Source organism: Macaca mulatta, chromosome 13, assembly GCF_049350105.2.
Source record: "Macaca mulatta isolate MMU2019108-1 chromosome 13, T2T-MMU8v2.0, whole genome shotgun sequence".
NCBI lineage: Eukaryota > Metazoa > Chordata > Mammalia > Primates > Cercopithecidae > Macaca > Macaca mulatta.
In genome coordinates, this window is record NC_133418.1 from 31,541,413 (window position 1) to 31,565,410 (window position 23,998).

Genomic DNA, 23,998 nt, shown 5'->3' on the forward strand with positions numbered 1-23,998 from the left:
GACTATAGGGCCAAAGGAAATATCCTCCGATAACAAAGAGAAAGAAGCTTTCTGAGAAACTTCTTTGTGTTCTGTGAAATCATCTCACAGAGTTACAGCTTTCCCCTCAAGAAGCCTTTCGCTAACACAGTTCTTGTGGAATTGGCAAAGTGATATTTGGAAGGCCATAGAGGGCTACGGTGAAAAAGGAAATATCCTCAGATGAAATCTGGAAAGAAGCTTTCTGAGAAACTGCTTAGTGTTCTGTTAATTCATCTCACAGAATTACATCTGTATTTCGTGGATCTCTTTGCTAGCCTTATTTCTGTGGAATCTGAGAACAGATATTTCGGATCCCTTTGAAGACTATAGGGCCAAAGGAAATATCCTCCGATAACAAAGAGAAAGAAGCTTTCTGAGAAACTTCTTTGTGTTCTGTGAAATCATCTCACAGAGTTACAGCTTTCCCCTCAAGAAGCCTTTCGCTAAGACAGTCCTTGTGGAATTGGCAAAGTGATATTTGGAAGCCCATAGAGGGCTATGGTGAAAAAGGAAATATCCTCAGATGAAATCTGGAAAGAAGCTTTCTGAGAAACTGCTTAGTGTTCTTTTAATTCATCTCACAGAGTTACATCTGTATTTCGTGGATCTCTTTGCTAGCCTTATTTCTGTGGAATCTGAGAAGAGATATTTCGGATCCCTTTGAAGACTATAGGGCCAAAGGAAATATCCTCCGATAACAAAGAGAAAGAATCCTTCGGATAAACTTCTTTGTGTTCTGTGAAATCATCTCACAGAGTTACAGCTTTCCCCTCAAGAAGCCTTTCGCTAAGACAGTTCTTGTGGAAATGGCAAACTGATATTTGGAAGCCCCTATAGGGCTATGGTGAAAAAGGAAATATCCTCAGATGAAATCTGGAAAGAAGCTTTCTGAGAAACTGCTCTGTGATATGTGACTTCCACTCACAGAGTTACGTCTGTATTTCTTGGATCTCTTTGCTAGCCTTATTTCTGTGGAATCTGAGAACAGATATTTCGGATCCCTTTGAAGACTATAGGGCCAAAGGAAATATCCTCCGATAACAAAGAGAAAGAAGCTTTCTGAGAAACTTCTTTGTGTTCTGTGAAATCATCTCACAGAGTTACAGCTTTCCTCTCAAGGAGCCTTTCGCTAAGGCAGTTCTTGTGGAATTGGCAAAGTGATAAATGGAACGCCATAGAGGGCTGTGGTGAAAAAGGAAATATCCTCAGATGAAATCTGGAAAAAAGCTTTCTGAGAAACTGCTTAGTGTTCTGTTAATTCATCTCACAGAGTTACATCTGTATTTCGTGGATCTCTTTGCTAGCCTTATTTCTGTGGAATCTGAGAACAGATATTTCGGATACCTTTGAAGACTACAGGGCGAAAGGAAATATCCTCCGATAACAAAGAGAAAGAAGCTTTCTGAGAAACTTCTATGTGTTCTGTGAAATCATCTCACAGAGTTACAGCTTTCCCCTCAAGAAGCCTTTCGCTAAGACAGTTCTTGTGGAATTGGCAAAGTGATATTTGGAACGCCATAGAGGGCTATGGTGAAAAAGGAAATATCCTCAGATGAAATCTGGAAAGAAGCTTTCTGAGAAACTGCTTAGTGTTCTTTTGATTCATCTCACAGAGTTACATCTGTATTTCGTGGATCTCTTTGCTAGCCTTATTTCTGGGGAATCTGAGAACAGAAATTTCGGATCCCTTTGAAGACTATAGGGCCAAAGGAATTATCCTCCGATAACAAAGAGAAAGAAGCTTTCTGAGAAACTTCTTTGTGTTCTGTGAAATCATCTCACAGAGTTACAGCTTTCCCCTCAAGAAGCCTTTCGCTAAGACAGTTCTTGTGGAATTGGCAAAGTGATATTTGGAACGCCATAGAGGGCTATGGTGAAAAAGGAAATATCCTTAGATGAAATCTGGAAAGAAGCTTTCTGAAAAACTGCTCTGTGATATGTGACTTCCACTCACAGAGTTACATCTGTATTTCGAGGATCTCTTTGCTAGCCTTATTTCTGTGCAATCTGAGAACAGATATTTCGGATCCCTTTGAAGACTATAGGGCCAAAGGAAATATCCTCCGATAACAAAGAGAAAGAAGCTTTCTGAGAAACTTCTTTGTGTTCTGTGAAATCATCTCACAGAGTTACAGCTTTCCTCTCAAGAAGCCTTTCGCTAAGACAGTTCTTGTGGAATTGGCAAAGTGATAAATGGAACGCCATAGAGGGCTGTGGTGAAAAAGGAAATATCCTCAGATGAAATCTGGAAAGAAGCTTTCTGAGAAAGTGCTTAGTGTTCTGTTAATTCATCTCACAGAATTACAACTGTATTTCGTGGATCTCTTTGCTAGCCTTATTTCTGTGGAATCTGAGAACAGATATTTCAGATCCCTTTGAAGACTATAGGGCCAAACGAAATATCCTCCGATAACAAAGAGAAAGAAGCTTTCTGAGAAACTTCTTTGTGTTCTGTGAAATCATCTCACAGAGTTACAGATTTCCCCTCAAGAAGCCTTTCGCTAAGACAGTTCTTGTGAATTTGGCAAAGTGATATGTGGAAGCCCATAGAGGGCTATGGTGAAAAAGGAAATATCCTCAGATGAAATCTGGAAAGAAGCTTTCTGAGAAACTGCTTAGTGTTCTGTTAATTCATCTCAAAGAGTTACATCTGTATTTCGTGGATCTCTTTGCTAGCCTTATTTCTGTGGAATCTGAGAACAGATATTTCGGATCCCTTTGAAGACTATAGGGCCAAAGGAAATATCCTCCGATAACAAAGAGAAAGAAGCTTTCTGAGAAACTTCTTTGTGTTCTGTGAAATCATCTCACAGAGTTACAGCTTTCCCCTCAAGAAACCTTTCGCGAAGACAGTTCTTGTGGAATTGGCAAAGTGATATTTGGAAGGCCTTAGAGGGCTACGGTGAAAAAGAAAATATCCTCAAATGAAATCTGAAAAGAAGCTTTCTGAGAAACAGCTCTGTTATATGTGACTTCCACTCAAAAAGTTACATCTGTATTTCGTGGATCTCTTTGCTAGCCTTATTTCTGTGGAATCTGAGAACAGATATTTCGGTTCCCTTTGAAGACTATAGGGCCAAAGGAAATATCCTCCGATAACAAAGAGAGAGAAGCTTTCTGAGAAACTTCTTTGTGTTCTGTGAAATCATCTCACAGAGTTACAGCTTTCCTCTCATGAAGCCTTTCGCTAAGACAGTTCTTGTGGAATTGGCAAAGTGATAAATGGAACGCCACAGAGGGCTGTGGTGAAAAAGGAAATATCCTCAGATGAAATCTGGAAGGAAGCTTTCTGAGAAACTGCTTAGTGTTCTGTTAATTCATCTCACAGAGTTACATCTGTATTTCGTGGATCTCTTTGCTAGCCTTATTTCTGTGGAATCTGAGAACAGATATTTCGGATCCCTTTGAAGACTATAGGGCCAAAGGAAATATCCTCCGATAACAAAGAGAAAGAAGCTTTCTGAAAAACTTCTTTGTGTTCTGTGAAATCATCTCACAGAGTTACAGCTTTCCCCTCAAGAAGCCTTTCGCTAACACAGTTCTTGTGGAATTGGCAAAGTGATATTTGGAAGGCCATAGAGGGCTATGGTGAAAAAGGAAATATCCTAAGATGAAATCTGGAAAGAAGCTTTCTGAGAAACTGCTCTGTGATATGTGACTTCCACTCACAGAGTTACATCTGTATTTCGTGGAACTCTTTGCTAGCCTTATTTCTGTGCAATCTGAGAACAGATATTTCAGATCCCTTTGAAGACTATAGGGCCAAAGGAAATATCCTCCGATAACAAAGAGAAAGAAGCTTTCTGAGAAACTTCTTTGTGTTCTGTGAAATCATCTCACAGAGTTACAGCTTTCCCCTCAAGAAGCCTTTCGCTAAGACAGTTCTTGTGGAATTGGCAAAGTGATATTTGGAAGCCCATAGAGGGCTATGGTGAAAAAGGAAATATCCTCAGATGAAATCTGGAAAGAAGCTTTCTGAGAAACTGCTTAGTGTTCTGTTAATTCATCTCACAGAATTACATCTGTATTTCGTGGATCTCTTTGATAGCCTTATTTCTGTGGAATCTGAGAACAGATATTTCCCATCCCTTTGAAGACTATAGGGCCAAAGGAAATATCCTCCGATAACAAAGAGAAAGAAGCTTTCTGAGAAACTTCTTTGTGTTCTGTGAAATCATCTCACAGAGTTACAGCTTTCCCCTCAAGAAGCCTTTCGCTAAGACAGTTCTTGTGGAACTGGCAAAGTGATATTTGGAACGCCATAGAGGGCTATGGTGAAAAAGGAAATATCCTCAGATGAAATCTGGAAACAAGCTTTCTGAGAAACTGCTTAGTGTGCTGTTCATTCATCTCACAGAGTTACATCTGTATTTCGTGGATCTCTTTGCTAGACTTATTTCTGTGGAATCTGAGAACAGGTATTTCAGATCCCTTTGAAGACTATAGGGCCAAAGGAAATATCCTCCGATAACAAAGAGAAAGAAGCTTTCTGAGAAACTTCTTTGTGTTCTGTGAAATCATCTCACAGAGTTACAGATTTCCCCTCAAGAAGCCTTTCGCTAAGACAGTTCTTGTGAACTTGGCAAAGTGATATGTGGAAGCCCATAGAGGGCTATGGTGAAAAAGGAAATATCCTCAGATGAAATCTGGAAAGAAGCTTTCTGAGAAACTGCTTAGTGTTCTGTTAATTCATCTCAAAGAGTTACATCTGTATTTCGTGGATCTCTTTGCTAGCCTTATTTCTGTGGAATCTGAGAACAGATATTTCGGATCCCTTTGAAGACTATAGGGCCAAAGGAAATATCCTCCGATAACAAAGAGAAAGAAGCTTTCTGAGAAACTTCTTTGTGTTCTGTGAAATCATCTCACAGAGTTACAGCTTTCCCCTCAAGAAACCTTTCGCTAAGACTGTTTTTCTGGAATTGGCAAAGTGATATTTGGAAGGCCTTAGAGGGCTACGGTGAAAAAGAAAATATCCTCAAATGAAATCTGAAAAGAAGCTTTCTGAGAAACAGCTCTGTTATATGTGACTTCCACTCACAAAGTTACATCTGTATTTCGTGGATCTCTTTGCTAGCCTTATTTCTGTGGAATCTGAGAACAGATATTTCGGATCCCTTTGAAGACTATAGGACCAAAGGAAATATCCTCCGATAACAAAGAGAAAGAAGCTTTCTGAGAAACTTCTTTGTGTTCTGTGAAATCATCTCACTGAGTTACAGCTTTCCCCTCAAGAAGCCTTTCGCTAAGACAGTTCTTGTGGAATTGGCAAAGTGATATTTGGAAGGCCATAGAGGGCTACGGTGAAAAAGGAAATATCCTCAGATGAAATCTGGAAAGAAGCTTTCTGAGAAACTGCTTAGTGTTCTGTTAATTAATCTCACAGAATTACATCTGTATTTCGTGGATCTCTTTGCTAGCCTTATTTCTGTGGAATCTGAGAACAGATATTTCGGATCCCTTTGAAGACTATAGGGCCAAAGGAAATATCCTCCGATAACAAAGAGAAAGAAGCTTTCTGAGAAACTTCTTTGTGTTCTGTGAAATCATCTCACAGAGTTACAGCTTTTCCCTCAAGAAGCCTTTCGCTAAGACATTTCTTGTGGAATTGGCAAAGTGATATTTGGAAGGCCATAGAGGGCTATGGTGAAAAAGGAAATATCCTCAGATGAAATCTGGAAAGAAGCTTTCTGAGAAACTGCTTAGTGTTATTTTAATTCATCTCACAGAGTTACATCTGTATTTCGTGGATCTCTTTGCTAGCCTTATTTCTGTGGAATCTGAGAACAGATATTTCGGATCCCTTTGAAGACTATAGGGCCAAAGGAAATATCCTCCGATAACAAAGAGAAAGAATCTTTCGGATAAACTTCTTTGTGTTCTGTGAAATCATCTCACAGAGTTACAGCTTTCCCCTGAAGAAGCCTTTCGCTAAGACAGTTCTTGTGGAAATGGCAAACTGATATTTGGAAGCCCCTAGAGGGCTATGGTGAAAAAGGAAATATCCTCAGATGAAATCTGGAAAGAAGCTTTCTGAGAAACTGCTCTGTGATATGTGACTTCCACTCACAGAGTTACATCTGTATTTCGTGGATCTCTTTGCTAGCCTTATTTCTGTGGAATCTGAGAACAGATATTTCGGATCACTTAGAAGACTATAGGGCCAAAGGAAATATCCTCCGATAACAAAGAGAAAGAAGCTTTCTGAGAAACTTCTTTGTGTTCTGTGAAATCATCTCACAGAGTTACAGCTTTCCCCTCAAGAAGCCTTTCGCTAAGACAGTTCTTGTGGAATTGGCAAAGTGATAAATGGAACGCCATAGAGGGCTGTGGTGAAAAAGGAAATATCCTCAGATGAAATCTGGAAAGAAGCTTTCTGAGAAACTGCTTAGTGTTCTGTTAATTCATCTCACAGAGTTACATCTGTATTTCGTGGATCTCTTTGCTAGCCTTATTTCTGTGGAATCTGAGAACAGATATTTCGGATCCCTTTGAAGACTACAGGGCCAAAGGAAATATCCTCCGATAACAAAGAGAAAGAAGCTTTCTGAGAAACTTCTTTGTGTTCTGTGAAATCATCTCACAGAGTTACAGCTTTCCTCTCAAGAAGCCTTTCGCTAAGACAGTTCTTGTGGAATTGGCAAAGTCATAAATGGAACGCCATAGAGGGCTGTGGTGAAAAAGGAAATATCCTCAGATGAAATATGGAAAGAAGCTTTCTGAGAAAGTGCTCTGTGATATGTGACTTCCACTCACAGAGTTACATCTGTATTTCGTGGATCTCTTTGCTAGCCTTATTTCTGTGGAATCTGAGAACAGATATTTCGGATCCTTTTGAAGACTATAGGGCCAAAGGAAATATCCTCCGATAACAAAGAGAAAGAAGCTTTCTGAGAAACTTCTTTGTGTTCTGTGAAATCATCTCACAGAGTTACAGCTTTCCTCTCATGAAGCCTTTCGCTAAGACAGTTCTTGTGGAATTGGCAAAGTGATAAATGGAACGCCACAGAGGGCTGTGGTGAAAAAGGAAATGTCCTCAGATGAAATCTGGAAAGAAGCTTTCTGAGAAACTGCTTAGTGTTCTGTTAATTCATCTCACAGAGTTACATCTGTATTTCGTGGATCTCTTTGCTAGCCTTATTTCTGTGGAAACTGAGAACAGATATTTCGGATCCCTTTGAAGACTATAGGGCCAAAGGAAATATCCTCCGATAACAAAGAGAAAGAAGCTTTCTGAGAAACTTCTTTGTGTTCTGCGAAATCATCTCACAGAGTTACAGCTTTCCCCTCAAGAAGCCTTTCGCTAAGACAGTTCTTGTGGAATTGGCAAAGTGATATTTGGAAGGCCATAGAGGGCTATGGTGAAAAAGGAAATATCCTCAGATGAAATCTGGAAAGAAGCTTTCTGAGAAACTGCTCTGTGATATGTGACTTCCACTCACAGAGTTACATCTGTATTTCGTGGATCTCTTTGCTAGCCTTATTTCTGTGCAATCTGAGAACAGATATTTCGGATCCCTTTGAAGACTATAGGGCCAAAGGAAATATCCTCCAATAACAAAGAGAAAGAAGCTTTCTGAGAAACTTCTTTGTGTTCTGTGAAATCATCTCACAGAGTTACAGCTTTCCCCTCAAGAAGCCTTTCGCTAAGACAGTTCTTGTGGAATTGGCCAAGTGATATTTGGAACGAAATAGAGGGCTATGGTGAAAAAGGAAATATCCTCAGATGAAATCTGGAAAGAAGCTTTCTGAGAAACTGCTTAGTGTTCTGTTAATTCATCTCACAGAGTTACATCTGTATTTCGTGGATCTCTTTGCTAGCCTTATTTCTGTGGAATCTGAGAACAGATATTTCGGATCCCTTTGAAGACTATAGGGCCAAAGGAAATATCCTCCGATAACAAAGAGAAAGAAGCTTTCTGAGAAACTTCTTTGTGTTATGTGAAATCATCTCACAGAGTTACAGCTTTCCCCTCAAGAAGCCTTTCGCTAAGACAGTTCTTGTGGAATTGGCAAAGTGATATTTGGAACGCCCTAGAGGGCTATGGTGAAAAAGGAAATATCCTCAGATGAAATCTGGACAGAAGCTTTCTGAGAAACTGCTCTGTGATATGTGACTTCCACTCACAGAGTTACATCTGTATTTCGTGGATCTCTTTGCTAGCCTTATTTCTGTGCAATCTGAGAACAGATATTTCGGATCCCTTTGAAGACTATAAGGCCAAAGGAAATATCCTCCGATAACAAAGAGAAAGAAGCTTTCTGAGAAACTTCCTTGCGTTCTGTGAAATCATCTCACAGAGTTACAGCTTTCCCCTCAAGAAGCCTTTCGCTAAGACAGTTCTTGTGGAACTGGCAAAGTGATATTTGGAAGCCCATAGAGGGCTACGGTGAAAAAGGAAATATCCTCAGATGAAATCTGGAAAGAAGCTTTCTGAGAAACTGCTTAGTGTTCTGTTAATTCATCTCACAGAGTTATATCTGTATTTCGTGGATCTCTTTGTTAGCCTAATTTCTGTGGAATCTGAGAACAGATATTTTGGATCCCTTTGAAGACTATAGGGCCAAAGGAAATATCCTCCGATAACAAAGAGAAAGAAGCTTTCTGAGAAACTTCTTTGTGTTCTGTGAAATCATCTCACAGAGTTACAGCTTTCCCCTCAAGAAGCCTTTCGCTAATACAGTTCTTGTGGAATTGGCAAAGTGATATTTGGAAGGCCATAGAGGGCTATGGTGAAAAAGGAAATATCCTCAGATGAAATCTGGAAAGAAGCTTTCTCAGAAACTGCTTAGTGTTCTGTTAATTCATCTCACAGAGTTACATCTGTATTTCGTGGATCTCTTTGCTAGCCTTATTTCTGTGGAATCTGAGAACAGATATTTCGGATCCCTTTGAAGACTATAGGGCCAAAGGAAATATCCTCCGATAACAAAGAGAAAGAAGCTTTCTGAGAAACTTCTTTGTGTTCTGTGAAATCATCTCACAGAGTTACAGCTTTCCCCTCAAGAAGCCTTTCGCTAAGACAGTTCTTGTGGAATTGGCAAAGTGATATTTGGAAGGCCATAGAGGGCTATGGTGAAAAAGGAAATATCCTCAGATGAAATCTGGAAAGAAGCTTTCTGAGAAACTGCTTAGTGTTCTGTTAATTCATCTCACAGAATTACATCTGTATTTCGTGGATCTCTTTGCTAGCCTTATTTCTGTGGAATCTGAGAACAGATATTTCGGATCCCTTTGAAGACTATAGGGCCAAAGGAAATATCCTCCGATAACAAAGAGAAAGAAGCTTTCTGAGAAACTTCTTTGTGTTCTGTGAAATCATCTCACAGAGTTACAGCTTTCCCCTCAAGAAGCCTTTTGCTAAGACAGTTCTTGTGGAATTGGCAAAGTGATATTTGGAAGGCCATAGAGGGCTATGGTGAAAAAGGAAATATCCTCAGATGAAATCTGGAAAGAAGCTTTCTGAGAAACTGCTTAGTGTTCTGTTAATTCATCTCACAGAGTTACATCTGTATTTCGTGGATCTCTTTGCTAGCCTAATTTCTGTGGAATCTGCGAACAGATATTTCCCATCTCTTTGAAGACTATAGGGCCAAAGGAAATATCCTCCGATAACAAAGAGAAAGAAGCTTTCTGAGTAACTTCTTTGTGTTCTGTGAAATCATCTCACAGAGTTACAGCTTTCCCCTCAAGAAGCCTTTCGCTAAGACAGTTCTTGTGGAATTGGCAAAGTGATATTTGGAAGGCCATAGAGGGCTATGGTGAAAAAGGAAATATCCTCAGATGAAATCTGGAAAGAAGCTTTCTGAGAAACTGCTCTGTGATATGTGACTTCCACTCAAAGAGTTACATCTGTATTTCGTGGATCTCTTTGCTAGCCTTATTTCTGTGCAATCTGAGAACAGATATTTCGGATCCCTTTGAAGACTATAGGGCCAAAGGAAATATCCTCCGATAACAAAGAGAAAGAAGCTTTCTGAGAAACTTCTTTGCGTTCTGTGAAATCATCTCACAGAGTTACAGCTTTCCCCTCAAGAAGCCTTTCGCTAAGACAGTTCTTGTGGAATTGGCAAAGTGATAAATGGAACGCCATAGAGGGCTATGGTGAAAAAGGAAATATCCTCAGATGAAATCTGGAAAGAAGCTTTCTGAGAAACTGCTTAGTGTTCTGTTAATTCATCTCACAGAGTTACATCTGTATTTCGTGGATCTCTTTGCTAGCCTTATTTCTGTGGAATCTGAGAACAGATATTTCGGATCCCTTTGAAGACTACAGGGCCAAAGGAAATATCCTCCGATAACAAAGAGAAAGAAGCTTTCTGAGAAACTTCTTTGTGTTCTGTGAAATCATCTCACAGAGTTACAGCTTTCCCCTCAAGAAGCCTTTCGCTAAGACAGTTCTTGTGGAATTGGCAAAGTGATATTTGGAACGCCATAGAGGGCTATGGTGAAAAAGGAAATATCCTCAGATGAAATCTGGACAGAAGCTTTCTGAGAAACTGCTCTGTTATATGTGACTTCCACTCACAGAGTGACATCTGTATTTCGTGGATCTCTTTGCTAGCCTTATTTCTGTGGAATCTGAGAATAGATATTTCGGATCCCTTTGAAGACTATAGGGCCAAAGGAAATATCCTCCGATAACAAAAAGAGAAAGAAGCTTTCTGAGAAACTTCTTTGTGTTCTGTGAAATCATCTCACAGAGTTACAGCTTTCCCCTCAAGAAGCCTTTCGCTAAGACAGTTCTTGTGGAATTGGCAAAGTGAAATTTGAAGGCCATAGAGGGCTATGGTGAAAAAGGAAATATCCTCAGATGAAATCTGGACAGAAGCTTTCTGAGAAACTGCTCTGTTATATGTGACTCCCACTCAGAGTTACATCTGTATTTCGTGGATCTCTTTGCTAGCCTTATTTCTGTGGAATCTGAGAACAGATATTTCGGATCCCTTTGAAGACTATAGGGCCAAAGGAAATATCCTCCGGTAACAAAGAGAAAGAAGCTTTCTGATAAACTTCTTTGTGTTCTGTGAATTCATCTCACAGAGTTACAGCTTTCCCCTCAAGAAACCTTTTGCTAAGACAGTTCTTGTGGAATTGGCAAAGGGATATTTGGAAGCCCATAGAGGGCTATGGTGAAAAAGGAAATATCCTCAGATGAAATCTGGAAAGAAGCTTTCTGAGAAACTGCTTAGTGTTCTGTTAATTCATCTCACAGAGTTATATCTGTATTTCGTGGGTCTCTTTGCTAGCCTTATTTCTGTGGAATCTGAGAACAGATATTTCGGATCCCTTTGAAGACTATAGGGCCAAAGGAAATATCCTCCGATAACAAAGAGAAAGAAGCTTTCTGAGAAACTTCTTTGTGTTCTGTGAAATCATCTCACAGAGTTACAGCTTTCCCCTCAAGAAACCTTTCGCTAAGAAAGTTCTTGTGGAATTGGCAAAGTGATATTTGGAAGCCCATAGAGGGCTATGGTGAAAAAGGAAATATCCTCAGATGAAATCTGGAAAGAAGCTTTCTGAGAAACTGCTTAGTGTTCTGTTAATTCATCTCACAGAGTTATATCTGTATTTCGTGGATCTCTTTGCTAGCCTTATTTCTGTGGAATCTGAGAACAGATATTTCGGATCCCTTTGAAGACTATAGGGCCAAAGGAAATATCCTCCGATAACAAAGAGAAAGAAGCTTTCTGAGAAACTTCTTTGTGTTCTGTGAAATCATCTCACAGAGTTACAGCTTTCCCCTCAAGAAGCCTTTCGCTAAGACAGTTCTTGTGGAATTGGCAAAGTGATATTTGGAATGCCATAGAGGGCTATGGTGAAAATGGAAATATCCTCAGATGAAATCTGGAAAGAAGCTTTCTGAGAAACTGCTTAGTGTTCTTTTAATTCATCTCACAGACTTACATCTGTATTTCGTGGATCTCTTTGCTAGCCTTATTTCTGTGGAATCTGAGAACAGATATTTCGGATCCCTTTGAAGACTATAGGGCGAAAGGAAATATCCTCCGATAACAAAGAGAAAGAAGCTTTCTGAGAAACTTCTTTGTGTTCTGTGAAATCATCTCACAGAGTTACAGCTTTCCCCTCAAGAAGCCTTTCGCTAAGACAGTTCTTGTGGAATTGGCAAAGTGATATTTGGAAGGCCATAGAGGGCTATGGTGAAAAAGGAAATATCCTCAGATGAAATCTGGAAAGAAGCTTTCTGAGAAACTGCTTAGTGTTCTGTTAATTCATCTCACAGAATTACATCTGTATTTCGTCGATCTCTTTGCTAGCCTTATTTCTGTGGAATCTGAGAACAGATATTTCGGATCCCTTTGAAGACTATAGGGCCAAAGGAAATATCCTCCGATAACAAAGAGAAAGAAGCTTTCTGAGAAACTTCTTTGTGTTCTGTGAAATCATCTCACAGAGTTACAGCTTTCCCCTCAAGAAGCCTTTCGCTAAGACAGTTCTTGTGGAATTGGCAAAGTGATATTTGGAAGCCCATACAGGGCTATGGTGAAAAAGGAAATATCCTCAGATGAAATCTGGAAAGAAGCTTTCTGAGAAACTGCTCTCTGATATGTGACTTCCACTCACAGAGTTACATCTGTATTTCGTGGATCTCTTTGCTAGCCTTATTTCTGGGCAATCTGAGAACAGATATTTCGGATCCCTTTGAAGACTATAGGGCCAAAGGAAGTATCCTCCGATAACAAAGAGAAAGTCGCTTTCTGAGAAACTTCTTTGTGTTCTGTGAAATCATCTCACAGAGTTACAGCTTTCCCCTCAAGAAGCCTTTCGCTAAGACAGTTCTTGTGGAATTGGCAAAGTGATATTTGGAAGCCCTTAGAGGGCTATGGTGAAAAAGGAAATATCCTCAGATGAAATCTGGACAGAAGCTTTCTGAGAAAATGCTCTGTTATATGTGACTTCCACTCACAGAGTTACATCTGTATTTCGTGGATCTCTTTGCTAGCCTTATTTCTGTGGAATCTGAGAAGAGATATTTCGGATCCCTTTGAAGACTATAGGGCCAAAGGAAATATCCTCCGATAACAAAGAGAAAGAAGCTTTCTGAGAAACTTCTTTGTGTTCTGTGAAATCGTCTCACAGAGTTACAGCTTTCCCCTCAAGAAGCCTTTCGCTAAGACAGTTCTTGTGGAATTGGCAAAGTGATATTTGGAAGGCCATAGAGGGCTATGGTGAAAAAGGAAATATCCTCAGATGAAATCTGGAAATAAGCTTTCTGAGAAACTGCTTAGTGTTCTGTTAATTCATCTCATAGAATTATATCTATATTTCGTGGATCTCTTTGCTAGCCTTATTTCTGTGGAATCTGAGAACAGATATTTCGGATCCCTTTGAAGACTATAGGGTCAAAGGAAATATCCTCCGATAACCAAGAGAAAGAAGCTTTCTGAGAAACTTCTTTGTGTTCTGTGAAATCATCTCACAGAGTTACAGCTTTCCCCTCAAGAAGCCTTTCGCTAAGACAGTTCTTGTGGAACTGGCAAAGTGATATTTGGAATGCCATAGAGGGCTATGGTGAAAAAGGAAATATCCTCAGATGAAATCGGAAAGAAGCGTTCTGAGAAACTGCTTAGTGTTCTGTTAATTCATCTCACAGAGTTACATCTGTATTTCGTGGATCTCTTTGCTAGCCTTATTTCTGTGGAATCTGAGAACAGATATTTCGGATCCCTTTGAAGACTATAGGGCCAAAGGAAATATCCTCCGATAACAAAGAGAAAGAAGCTTTCTGAGACACTTCTTTGTGTTCTGTGAAATCATCTCACACAGTTACAGCTTTCGCCTCAAGAAGCCTTTCGCTAAGACAGTTCTTGTGGAATTGGCAAAGTGATTTTTGGAACGCCATTGAGGGCTATGGTGAAAAAGGAAATATCCTCAGATGAAATCTGGAAAGAAGCTTTCTGAGAAACTGCTCTGTGATATGTGACTTCCACTCACAGTGTTACATCTGTATTTCGTGGATCTCTTTGCTAGCCTTATTTCTGTGGAATCTGAGAACAGATATTTCGGATCCCTTTGAAGACTATAGGGCCAAAGGAAATATCCTCCGATAACAAAGAGAAAGAAGCTTTCTGAGAAACTTCTTTGTGTTCTGTGAAATCATCTCACAGAGTTACAGCTTTCCCCTCAAGAAGCCTTTCGCTAAGACAGTTCTTGTGGAATTGGCAAAGAGATATTTGGAAGGCCATAGAGGGCTATGGTGAAAAAGGAAATATCCTCAGATGAAATCTGGAAAGAAGCTTTCTGAGAAACTGCTTAGTGTTCTGTTAATTCATCTCACAGACTTACATCTGTATTTCGTGGATCTCTCTGCTAGCCTTATTTCTGTGGAATCTGAGAAAAGATATTTCGGATCCCTTTGAAGACTATAGGGCCAAAGGAAATATCCTCCGATAACAAAGAGAAAGAAGCTTTCTGAGAAACTTCTTTGTGTTCTGTGAAATCATCTCACAGAGTTACAGCTTTCCCCTCAAGAAGCCATTCGCTAAGACAGTTCTTGTGGAATTGGCAACGTGATATTTGGAACGGCATAGAGGGCTATGGTGAAAAAGGAAATATCCTCAGATGAAATCTGGAAAGAAGCTTTCTGAGAAACTGCTCTGTGATATGTGACTTCCATTCACAGAGTTACATCTGCATTTCGTGGATCTCTCTGCTAGCCTTATTTCTGTGGAATCTGAGAACAGATATTTCGGATCCCTTTGAAGACTATAGGGCCAAAGGAAATATCCTCTGATAACAAAGAGAAAGAAGCTTTCTGAGAAACTTCTTTGTGTTCTGTGAAATCATCTCACAGAGTTACAGCTTTCCCATCAAGAAGCCTTTCGCTAAGACAGTTCTTGTGGAATTGGCAAAGTGATATTTGGAACGCCATAGAGGGCTATGGTGAAAAAGGAAATATCCTCAGATGAAATCTGGAAAGAAGCTTTCTGAGAAACTGCTTAGTGTTCTGTTAATTCATCTCACAGAGTTACATCTGTATTTCGTGGATCTCTTTGCTAGCCTTATTTCTGTGGAATCTGAGAACAGATATTTCGGATCCCTTTGAAGACTATAGGGCCAAAGGAAATATCCTCCTATAACAAAGAGAAAGAAGCTTTCTGAGAAACTTCTTTGTGTTCTGTGAAATCATCTCACAGAGTTACAGCTTTCCCCTCAAGAAGCCTTTCGCTAAGACAGTTCTTGTGGAATTGGCAAAGTGATATTTGGAAGGCCATAGAGGGCTATGGTGAAAAAGGAAATATCCTCAGATGAAATCTGGAAAGAAGCTTTCTGAGAAACTGCTTAGTGTTCTGTTAATTCATCTCACAGAATTACAACTGTATTTCGTGGATCTCTTTGCTAGCCTTATTTCTGTGGAATCTGAGAACAGATATTTCGGATCCCTTTGAAGACTATAGGGCCAAAGGAAATATCCTCCGATAACAAAGAGAAAGAAGCTTTCTGAGAAACTTCTTTGTGTTCTGTGAAATCATCTCACAGAGTTACAGCTTTCCCCTCAAGAAGCCTTTCCCTAAGACAGTTCTTGTGGAATTGGCAAAGTGATATTTGGAAGGCCATAGAGGGCTATGCTGAAAAAGGAAATATCCTCAGATGAAATCTGGAAAGAAGCTTTCTGAGAAACTGCTTAGTGTTCTGTTAATTCATCTCACAGACTTACATCTCTATTTCGTGGATCTCTTTGCTAGCCTTATTTCTGTGGAATCTGAGAACAGATATTTCGGATCCCTTTGAAGACTATAGGGCCAAAGGAAATATCCTCCGATAACAAAGAGAAAGAAGCTTTCTGAGAAACTTCTTTGTGTTCTGTGAAATCATCTCACAGAGTTACAGCTTTCCCCTCAAGAAGCCTTTCGCTAAGATAGTTCTTGTGGAATTGGCAAAGTGATATTTGGAAGGCCATAGAGGGCTATGGTGAAAAAGGAAATATCCTCAGATGAAATCTGGAAAGAAGCTTTCTGAGAAACTGCTTAGTTTTCTTTTAATTCATCTCACAGACCTACATCTGTATTTCGTGGATCTCTTTGCTAGCCTTATTTCTGTGGAATCTGAGAACAGATATTTCGGATCCCTTTGAAGACTATAGGGCCAAAGGAAATATCCTCCGATAACAAAGAGAAAGAAGCTTTCTGAGAAACTTCTTTGTGTTCTGTGAAATCATCTCACAGAGTTACAGCTTTCACCTCAAGAAGCCTTTCGCTAAGACAGTTCTTGTGGAATTGGCAAAGTGAAATTTGGAACGCCATAGAGGGCTATGGTGAAAAAGGAAATATCCTCAGATGAAATCTGGAAAGAAGCTTTTGAGAAACTGCTCTGTGATATGTGACTTCCACTCACAGAGTTACATCTGTATTTCGTGGATCTCTTTGCTAGCCTTATTTCTGTGGAATCTGAGAACAGATATTTCGGATCCCTTTGAAGACTATAGGGCCAAAGGAAATATCCTCCGATAACAAAGAGAAAGAAGCTTTCTGAGAAACTTCTTTGTGTTCTGTGAAATCATCTCACAGAGTTACAGCTTTCCCCTCAAGAAGCCTTTCACTAAGACACTTCTTGTGGAATTGGCAAAGTGATATTTGGAAGGCCATAGAGGGCTATGGTGAAAAAGGAAATATCCTCAGATGAAATCTGGAAAGAAGCTTTCTGAGAAACTGCTTAGTTTTCTGTTAATTCATCTCACAGAGTTACATCTGTATTTCGTGGATCTCTTTGCTAGCCTTATTTCTGTGGAATCTGAGAACAGATATTTCGGATCCCTTTGAAGACTATAGGGTCAAAGGAAATATCCTCCGATAACAAAGAGAAAGAAGCTTTCTGAGAAACTTCTTTGTGTTCTGTGAAATCATCTCACAGAGTTACAGCTTTCCCCTCAAGAAGCCTTTCGCTAAGACAGTTCTTGTGGAATTGGCAAAGTGATATTTGGAACGCCATAGAGGGCTATGGTGAATAAGGAAATATCCTCAGATGAAATCTGGAAAGAAGCTTTCTGAGAAACTGCTTAGTGTTCTGTTAATTCATCTCAGAGAATTACATCTGTATTTCGTGGATCTCTTTGCTAGCCTTATTTCTGTGGAATCTGAGAACAGATATTTCGGATCCCTTTGAAGACTATAGGGCCAAAGGAAATATCCTCCGATAACAAAGAGAAAGAAGCTTTCTGAGAAACTTCTTTGTGTTCTGTGAAATCATCTCACAGAGTGACAGCTTTCCCCTCAAGAAGTCTTTCGCTAAGACAGTTCTTGTGGAATTGGCAAAGTGATATTTGGAAGGCCATAGAGGGCTATGGGGAAAAAGGAAATATCCTCAGATGAAATCTGGAAAGAAGCTTTCTGAGAAACTGCTTAATTTTCTTTTAATTCATCTCACAGACCTACATCTGTATTTCGTGGATCTCTCTGCTAGCCTTATTTCTGTGGAATCTGAGAACAGATATTTCGGATCCCTTTGAAGACTATAGGGTCAAAGGAAATATCCTCCGATAACAAAGAGAAAGAAGCTTTCTGAGAAACTTCTTTGTGTTCTGTGAAATCATGTCACAGAGTTACAGCTTTCCCCTCTGAAGCCATTCGCTAAGACAGTTCTTGTGGAATTGGCAACGTGATATTTGGAACGGCATAGAGGGCTATGGTGAAAAAGGAAATATCCTCAGATGAAATCTGGAAAGAAGCTTTCTGAGAAACTGCTCTGTGATATGTGACTTCCAACACAGAGTTACATCTGTATTTCGTGGATCTCTTTGCTAGCCTTATTTCTCTGGAATCTGAGAACAGATATTTCGGATCCCTTTGAAGACTATAGGGCCAAAGGAAATATCCTCTGATAACAAAGAGAAAGAAGCTTTCTGAGAAACTTCTTTGTGTTCTGTGAAATCATCTCACAGAGTTACAGCTTTCCCCTCAAGAAGCCTTTCGCTAAGACAGTTCTTGTGGAATTGGCAAAGTGATATTTGGAACGCCATAGAGGGCTATGGTGAAAAAGGAAATATCCTCAGATGAAATCTGGAAAGAAGCTTTCTGAGAAACTGCTTAGTGTTCTGTTAATTCATCTCACAGAGTTGCATCTGAATTACGTGGATCTCTTTGCTAGCCTTATTTCTGTGGAATCTGAGAACAGATATTTCGGATCCCTTGGAAGACTATAGGGCCAAAGGAAATATCCTCCGATAACAAAGAGAAAGAAGCTTTCTGAGAAACTTCTTTGTAACTCTGTGAAATCATCTCACAGAGTTACAGCTTTCCCCTCAAGAAGCCTTTCGCTAAGATAGTTCTTGTGGAATTGGCAAAGTGATATTTGGAAGGCCATAGAGGGCTATGGTGAAAAAGGAAATATCCTCAGATGAAATCTGGAAAGAAGCTTTCTGAGAAACTGCTTAGTTTTCTTTTAATTCATCTCACAGACCTACATCTGTATTTCGTGGATCTCTTTGCTAGCCTTATTTCTGTGGAATCTGAGAACAGATATTTCGGATCCCTTTGAAGACTATAGGGCCAAAGGAAATATCCACCGATAACAAAGAGAAAGAAGCTTTCTGAGAAACTTCTTTGGGTTCTGTGAAATCATCTCACAGAGTTACAGCTTTCCCCTCAAGAAGCCTTTCGCTAAGACAGTTCTTGTGGAATTGGCAAAGTGAAATTTGGAACGCCATAGAGGGCTATGGTGAAAAAGGAAATATCCTCAGATGAAATCTGGAAAGAAGCTTTCTGAGAAACTGCTCTGTGATATGTGACTTCCACTCACAGAGTTACATCTGTATTTCGTGGATCTCTTTGCTAGCCTTATTTCTGTGGAATCTGAGAACAGATATTTCGGATCCCTTTGAAGACTATAGGGCCAAAGGAAATATCCTCCGATAACAAAGAGAAAGAAGCTTTCTGAGAAACTTCTTTGTGTTCTGTGAAATCATCTCACAGAGTTACAGCTTTCCCCTCAAGAAGCCATTCGCTAAGACAGTTCTTGTGGAATTGGCAACGTGATATTTGGAACGGCATAGAGGGCTATGGTGAAAAAGGAAATATCCTCAGATGAAATCTGGAAAGAAGCTTTCTGAGAAACTGCTCTGTGATATGTGACTTCCACTCACAGAGTTACATCTGTATTTCGTGGATCTCTTTGCTAGCCTTATTTCTCTGGAATCTGAGAACAGATATTTCGGATCCCTTTGAAGACTATAGGGCCAAAGGAAATATCCTCCGATAACAAAGAGAAAGAAGCTTTCTGAGAAACTTCTTTGTGTTCTGTGAAATCATCTCACAGAGTTACAGCTTTCCCCTCAAGAAGCCTTTCACTAAGACAGTTCTTGTGGAATTGGCAAAGTGATATTTGGAACGCCATAGACGGCTTTGGTGAAAAAGGAAATATCCTCAGATGAAATCTGGAAAGAAGCTTTCTGAGAAACTGCTTAGTTTTCTGTTAATTCATCTCACAGAGTTACATCTGTATTTCGTGGATCTCTTTGCTAGCCTTACTTCTGTGGAATCTGAGAACAGATATTTCGGATCCCTTTGAAGACTATAGGGTCAAAGGAAATATCCTCCGATAACAAAGAGAAAGAAGCTTTCTGAGAAACTTCTTCGTGTTCTGTGAAATCATCTCACAGAGTTACACCTTTCCCCTCAAGAAGCCTTTCGCTAAGACAGTTCTTGTGGAATTGGCAAAGTGATATTTGGAACGCCATAGAGGGCTACGGTGAAAAAGGAAATATCCTCTGATGAAATCTGGAAAGAAGCTTTCTGAGAAACTGCTTAGTGTTCTGTTAATTCATCTCACAGACTTACATCTCTATTTCGTGGATCTCTTTGCTAGCCTTATTTCTGTGGAATCTGAGAACAGATATTTCGGATCCCTTTGAAGACTATAGGGCCAAAGGAAATATCCTCCGATAACAAAGAGAAAGAAGCTTTCTGAGAAACTTCTTTGTGTTCTGTGAAATCATCTCACAGAGTGACAGCTTTCCCCTCAAGAAGTCTTTCGCTAAGACAGTTCTTGTGGAATTGGCAAAGTGATATTTGGAACGCCATAGAGGGCTATGGTGAAAAAGGAAATATCCTCAGATGAAATCTGGAAAGAAGCTTTCTGAGAAACTGCTTAGTGTTCTGTTAATTCATCTCACAGAGTTGCATCTGAATTACGTGGATCTCTTTGCTAGCCTTATTTCTGTGGAATCTGAGAACAGATATTTCGGATCCCTTGGAAGACTATAGGGCCAAAGGAAATATCCTCCGATAACAAAGAGAAAGAAGCTTTCTGAGAAACTTCTTTGTGTTTTGTGAAATCATCTCACAGAGTTACAGCTTTCCCCTCAAGAAGCCTTTCGCTAAGACAGTTCTTGTGGAATTGGCAAAGTGAAATTTGGAACGCCATAGAGGGCTATGGTGAAAAAGGAAATATCCTCAGATGAAATCTGGAAAGAAGCTTTCTGAGAAACTGCTCTGTGATATGTGACTTCCACTCACAGAGTTACATCTGTATTTCGTGGATCTCTTTGCTAGCCTTATTTCTGTGGAATCTGAGAACAGATATTTCGGATCCCTTTGAAGACTATAGGGCCAAAGGAAATATCCTCCGATAACAAAGAGAAAGAAGCTTTCTGATAAACTTCTTTGTGTTCTGTGAAATCATCTCACAGAGTTACAGCTTTCCCCTCAAGAAGCCATTCGCTAAGACAGTTCTTGTGGAATTGGCAACGTGATATTTGGAACGGCATAGAGGGCTATGGTGAAAAAGGAAATATCCTCAGATGAAATCTGGAAAGAAGCTTTCTGAGAAACTGCTCTGTGATATGTGACTTCCACTCACAGAGTTACATCTGTATTTCGTGGATCTCTTTGCTAGCCTTATTTCTGTGGAATCTGAGAACAGATATTTCGGATCCCTTTGAAGACTATAGGGTCAAAGGAAATATCCTCCGATAACAAAGAGAAAGAAGCTTTCTGAGAAACTTCTTCGTGTTCTGTGAAATCATCTCACAGAGTTACACCTTTCCCCTCAAGAAGCCTTTCGCTAAGACAGTTCTTGTGGAATTGGCAAAGTGATATTTGGAACGCCATAGAGGGCTACGGTGAAAAAGGAAATATCCTCAGATGAAATCTGGAAAGAAGCTTTCTGAGAAACTGCTTAGTGTTCTGTTAATTCATCTCACAGACTTACATCTCTATTTCGTGGATCTCTTTGCTAGCCTTATTTCTGTGGAATCTGAGAACAGATATTTCGGATCCCTTTGAAGACTATAGGGCCAAAGGAAATATCCTCCGATAACAAAGAGAAAGAAGCTTTCTGAGAAACTTCTTTGTGTTCTGTGAAATCATCTCACAGAGTTACAGCTTTCCCCTCAAGAAGCCTTTCCCTAAGACAGTTCTTGTGGAATTGGCAAAGTGATATTTGGAACGCCATAGAGGGCTATGGTGAAAAAGGAAATATCCTCAGATGAAATCTGGAAAGAAGCTTTCTGAGAAACTGCTTAGTTTTCTGTTAATTCATCTCACAGAGTTACATCTGTATTTCGTGGATCTCTTTGCTAGCCTTATTTCTGTGGAATCTGAGAACAGATATTTCGGATCCCTTTGAAGACTACAGGGTCAAAGGAAATATCCTCCGATAACAAAGAGAAAGAAGCTTTCTGAGAAACTTCTTCGTGTTCTGTGAAATCATCTCACAGAGTTACAGCTTTCCCCTCAAGAAGCCTTTCGCTAAGACAGTTCTTGTGGAATTGGCAAAGTGATATTTGGAACGCCATAGAGGGCTACGGTGAAAAAGGAAATATCCTCAGATGAAATCTGGAAAGAAGCTTTCTGAGAAACTGCTTAGTGTTCTGTTAATTCATCTCACAGAATTACATCTGTATTTCGTGGATCTCTTTGCTAGCCTTATTTCTGTGGAATCTGAGAACAGATATTTCGGATCCCTTTGAAGACTATAGGGCCAAAGGAAATATCCTCCGATAACAAAGAGAAAGAAGCTTTCTGAGAAACTTCTTTGGGTTCTGTGAAATCATCTCACAGAGTTACAGCTTTCCCCTCAAGAAGCCTTTCGCTAAGACAGTTCTTGTGGAATTGGCAAAGTGAAATTTGGAACGCCATAGAGGGCTATGGTGAAAAAGGAAATATCCTCAGATGAAATCTGGAAAGAAGCTTTCTGAGAAACTGCTCTGTGATATGTGACTTCCACTCACAGAGTTACATCTGTATTTCGTGGATCTCTTTGCTAGCCTTATTTCTGTGGAATCTGAGAACAGATATTTCGGATCCCTTTGAAGACTATAGGGCCAAAGGAAATATCCTCCGATAACAAAGAGAAAGAAGCTTTCTGAGAAACTTCTTTGTGTTCTGTGAAATCATGTCACAGAGTTACAGCTTTCCCCTCAAGAAGCCTTTCGCTAAGACAGTTCTTGTGGAATTGGCAACGTGATATTTGGAACGGCATAGAGGGCTATGGTGAAAAAGGAAATATCCTCAGATGAAATCTGGAAAGAAGCTTTCTGAGAAACTGCTCTGTGATATGTGACTTCCACTCACAGAGTTACATCTGCATTTCGTGGATCTCTCTGCTAGCCTTATTTCTGTGGAATCTGAGAACAGATATTTCGGATCCCTTTGAAGACTATAGGGCCAAAGGAAATATCCTCTGATAACAAAGAGAAAGAAGCTTTCTGAGAAACTTCTTTGTGTTCTGTGAAATCATCTCACAGAGTTACAGCTTTCCCATCAAGAAGCCTTTCGCTAAGACAGTTCTTGTGGAATTGGCAAAGTGATATTTGGAACGCCATAGAGGGCTATGGTGAAAAAGGAAATATCCTCAGATGAAATCTGGAAAGAAGCTTTCTGAGAAACTGCTTAGTGTTCTGTTAATTCATCTCACAGAGTTACATCTGTATTTCGTGGATCTCTTTGCTAGCCTTATTTCTGTGGATTCTGAGAACAGATATTTCGGATCCCTTTGAAGACTATAGGGCCAAAGGAAATATCCTCCTATAACAAAGAGAAAGAAGCTTTCTGAGAAACTTCTTTGTGTTCTGTGAAATCATCTCACAGAGTTACAGCTTTCCCCTCAAGAAGCCTTTCGCTAAGACAGTTCTTGTGGAATTGGCAAAGTGATATTTGGAAGGCCATAGAGGGCTAGGGTGAAAAAGGAAATATCCTCAGATGAAATCTGGAAAGAAGCTTTCTGAGAAACTGCTTAGTGTTCTGTTAATTCATCTCACAGAATTACAACTGTATTTCGTGGATCTCTTTGCTAGCCTTATTTCTGTGGAATCTGAGAACAGATATTTCGGATCCCTTTGAAGACTATAGGGCCAAAGGAAATATCCTCCGATAACAAAGAGAAAGAAGCTTTCTGAGAAACTTCTTTGTGTTCTGTGAAATCATCTCACAGAGTTACAGCTTTCCCCTTAAGAAGCCTTTCCCTAAGACAGTTCCTGTGGAATTGGCAAAGTGATATTTGGAAGGCCATAGAGGGCTATGCTGAAAAAGGAAATATCCTCAGATGAAATCTGGAAAGAAGCTTTCTGAGAAACTGCTTAGTGTTCTGTTAATTCATCTCACAGACTTACATCTCTATTTCGTGGATCTCTTTGCTAGCCTTATTTCTGTGGAATCTGAGAACAGATATTTCGGATCCCTTTGAAGACTATAGGGCCAAAGGAAATATCCTCCGATAACAAAGAGAAAGAAGCTTTCTGAGAAACTTCTTTGTGTTCTGTGAAATCATCTCACAGAGTTACAGCTTTCCCCTCAAGAAGCCTTTCGCTAAGATAGTTCTTGTGGAATTGGCAAAGTGATATTTGGAAGGCCATAGAGGGCTATGGTGAAAAAGGAAATATCCTCAGATGAAATCTGGAAAGAAGCTTTCTGAGAAACTGCTTAGTTTTCTTTTAATTCATCTCACAGACCTACATCTGTATTTCGTGGATCTCTCTGCTAGCCTTATTTCTGTGGAATCTGAGAACAGATATTTCGGATC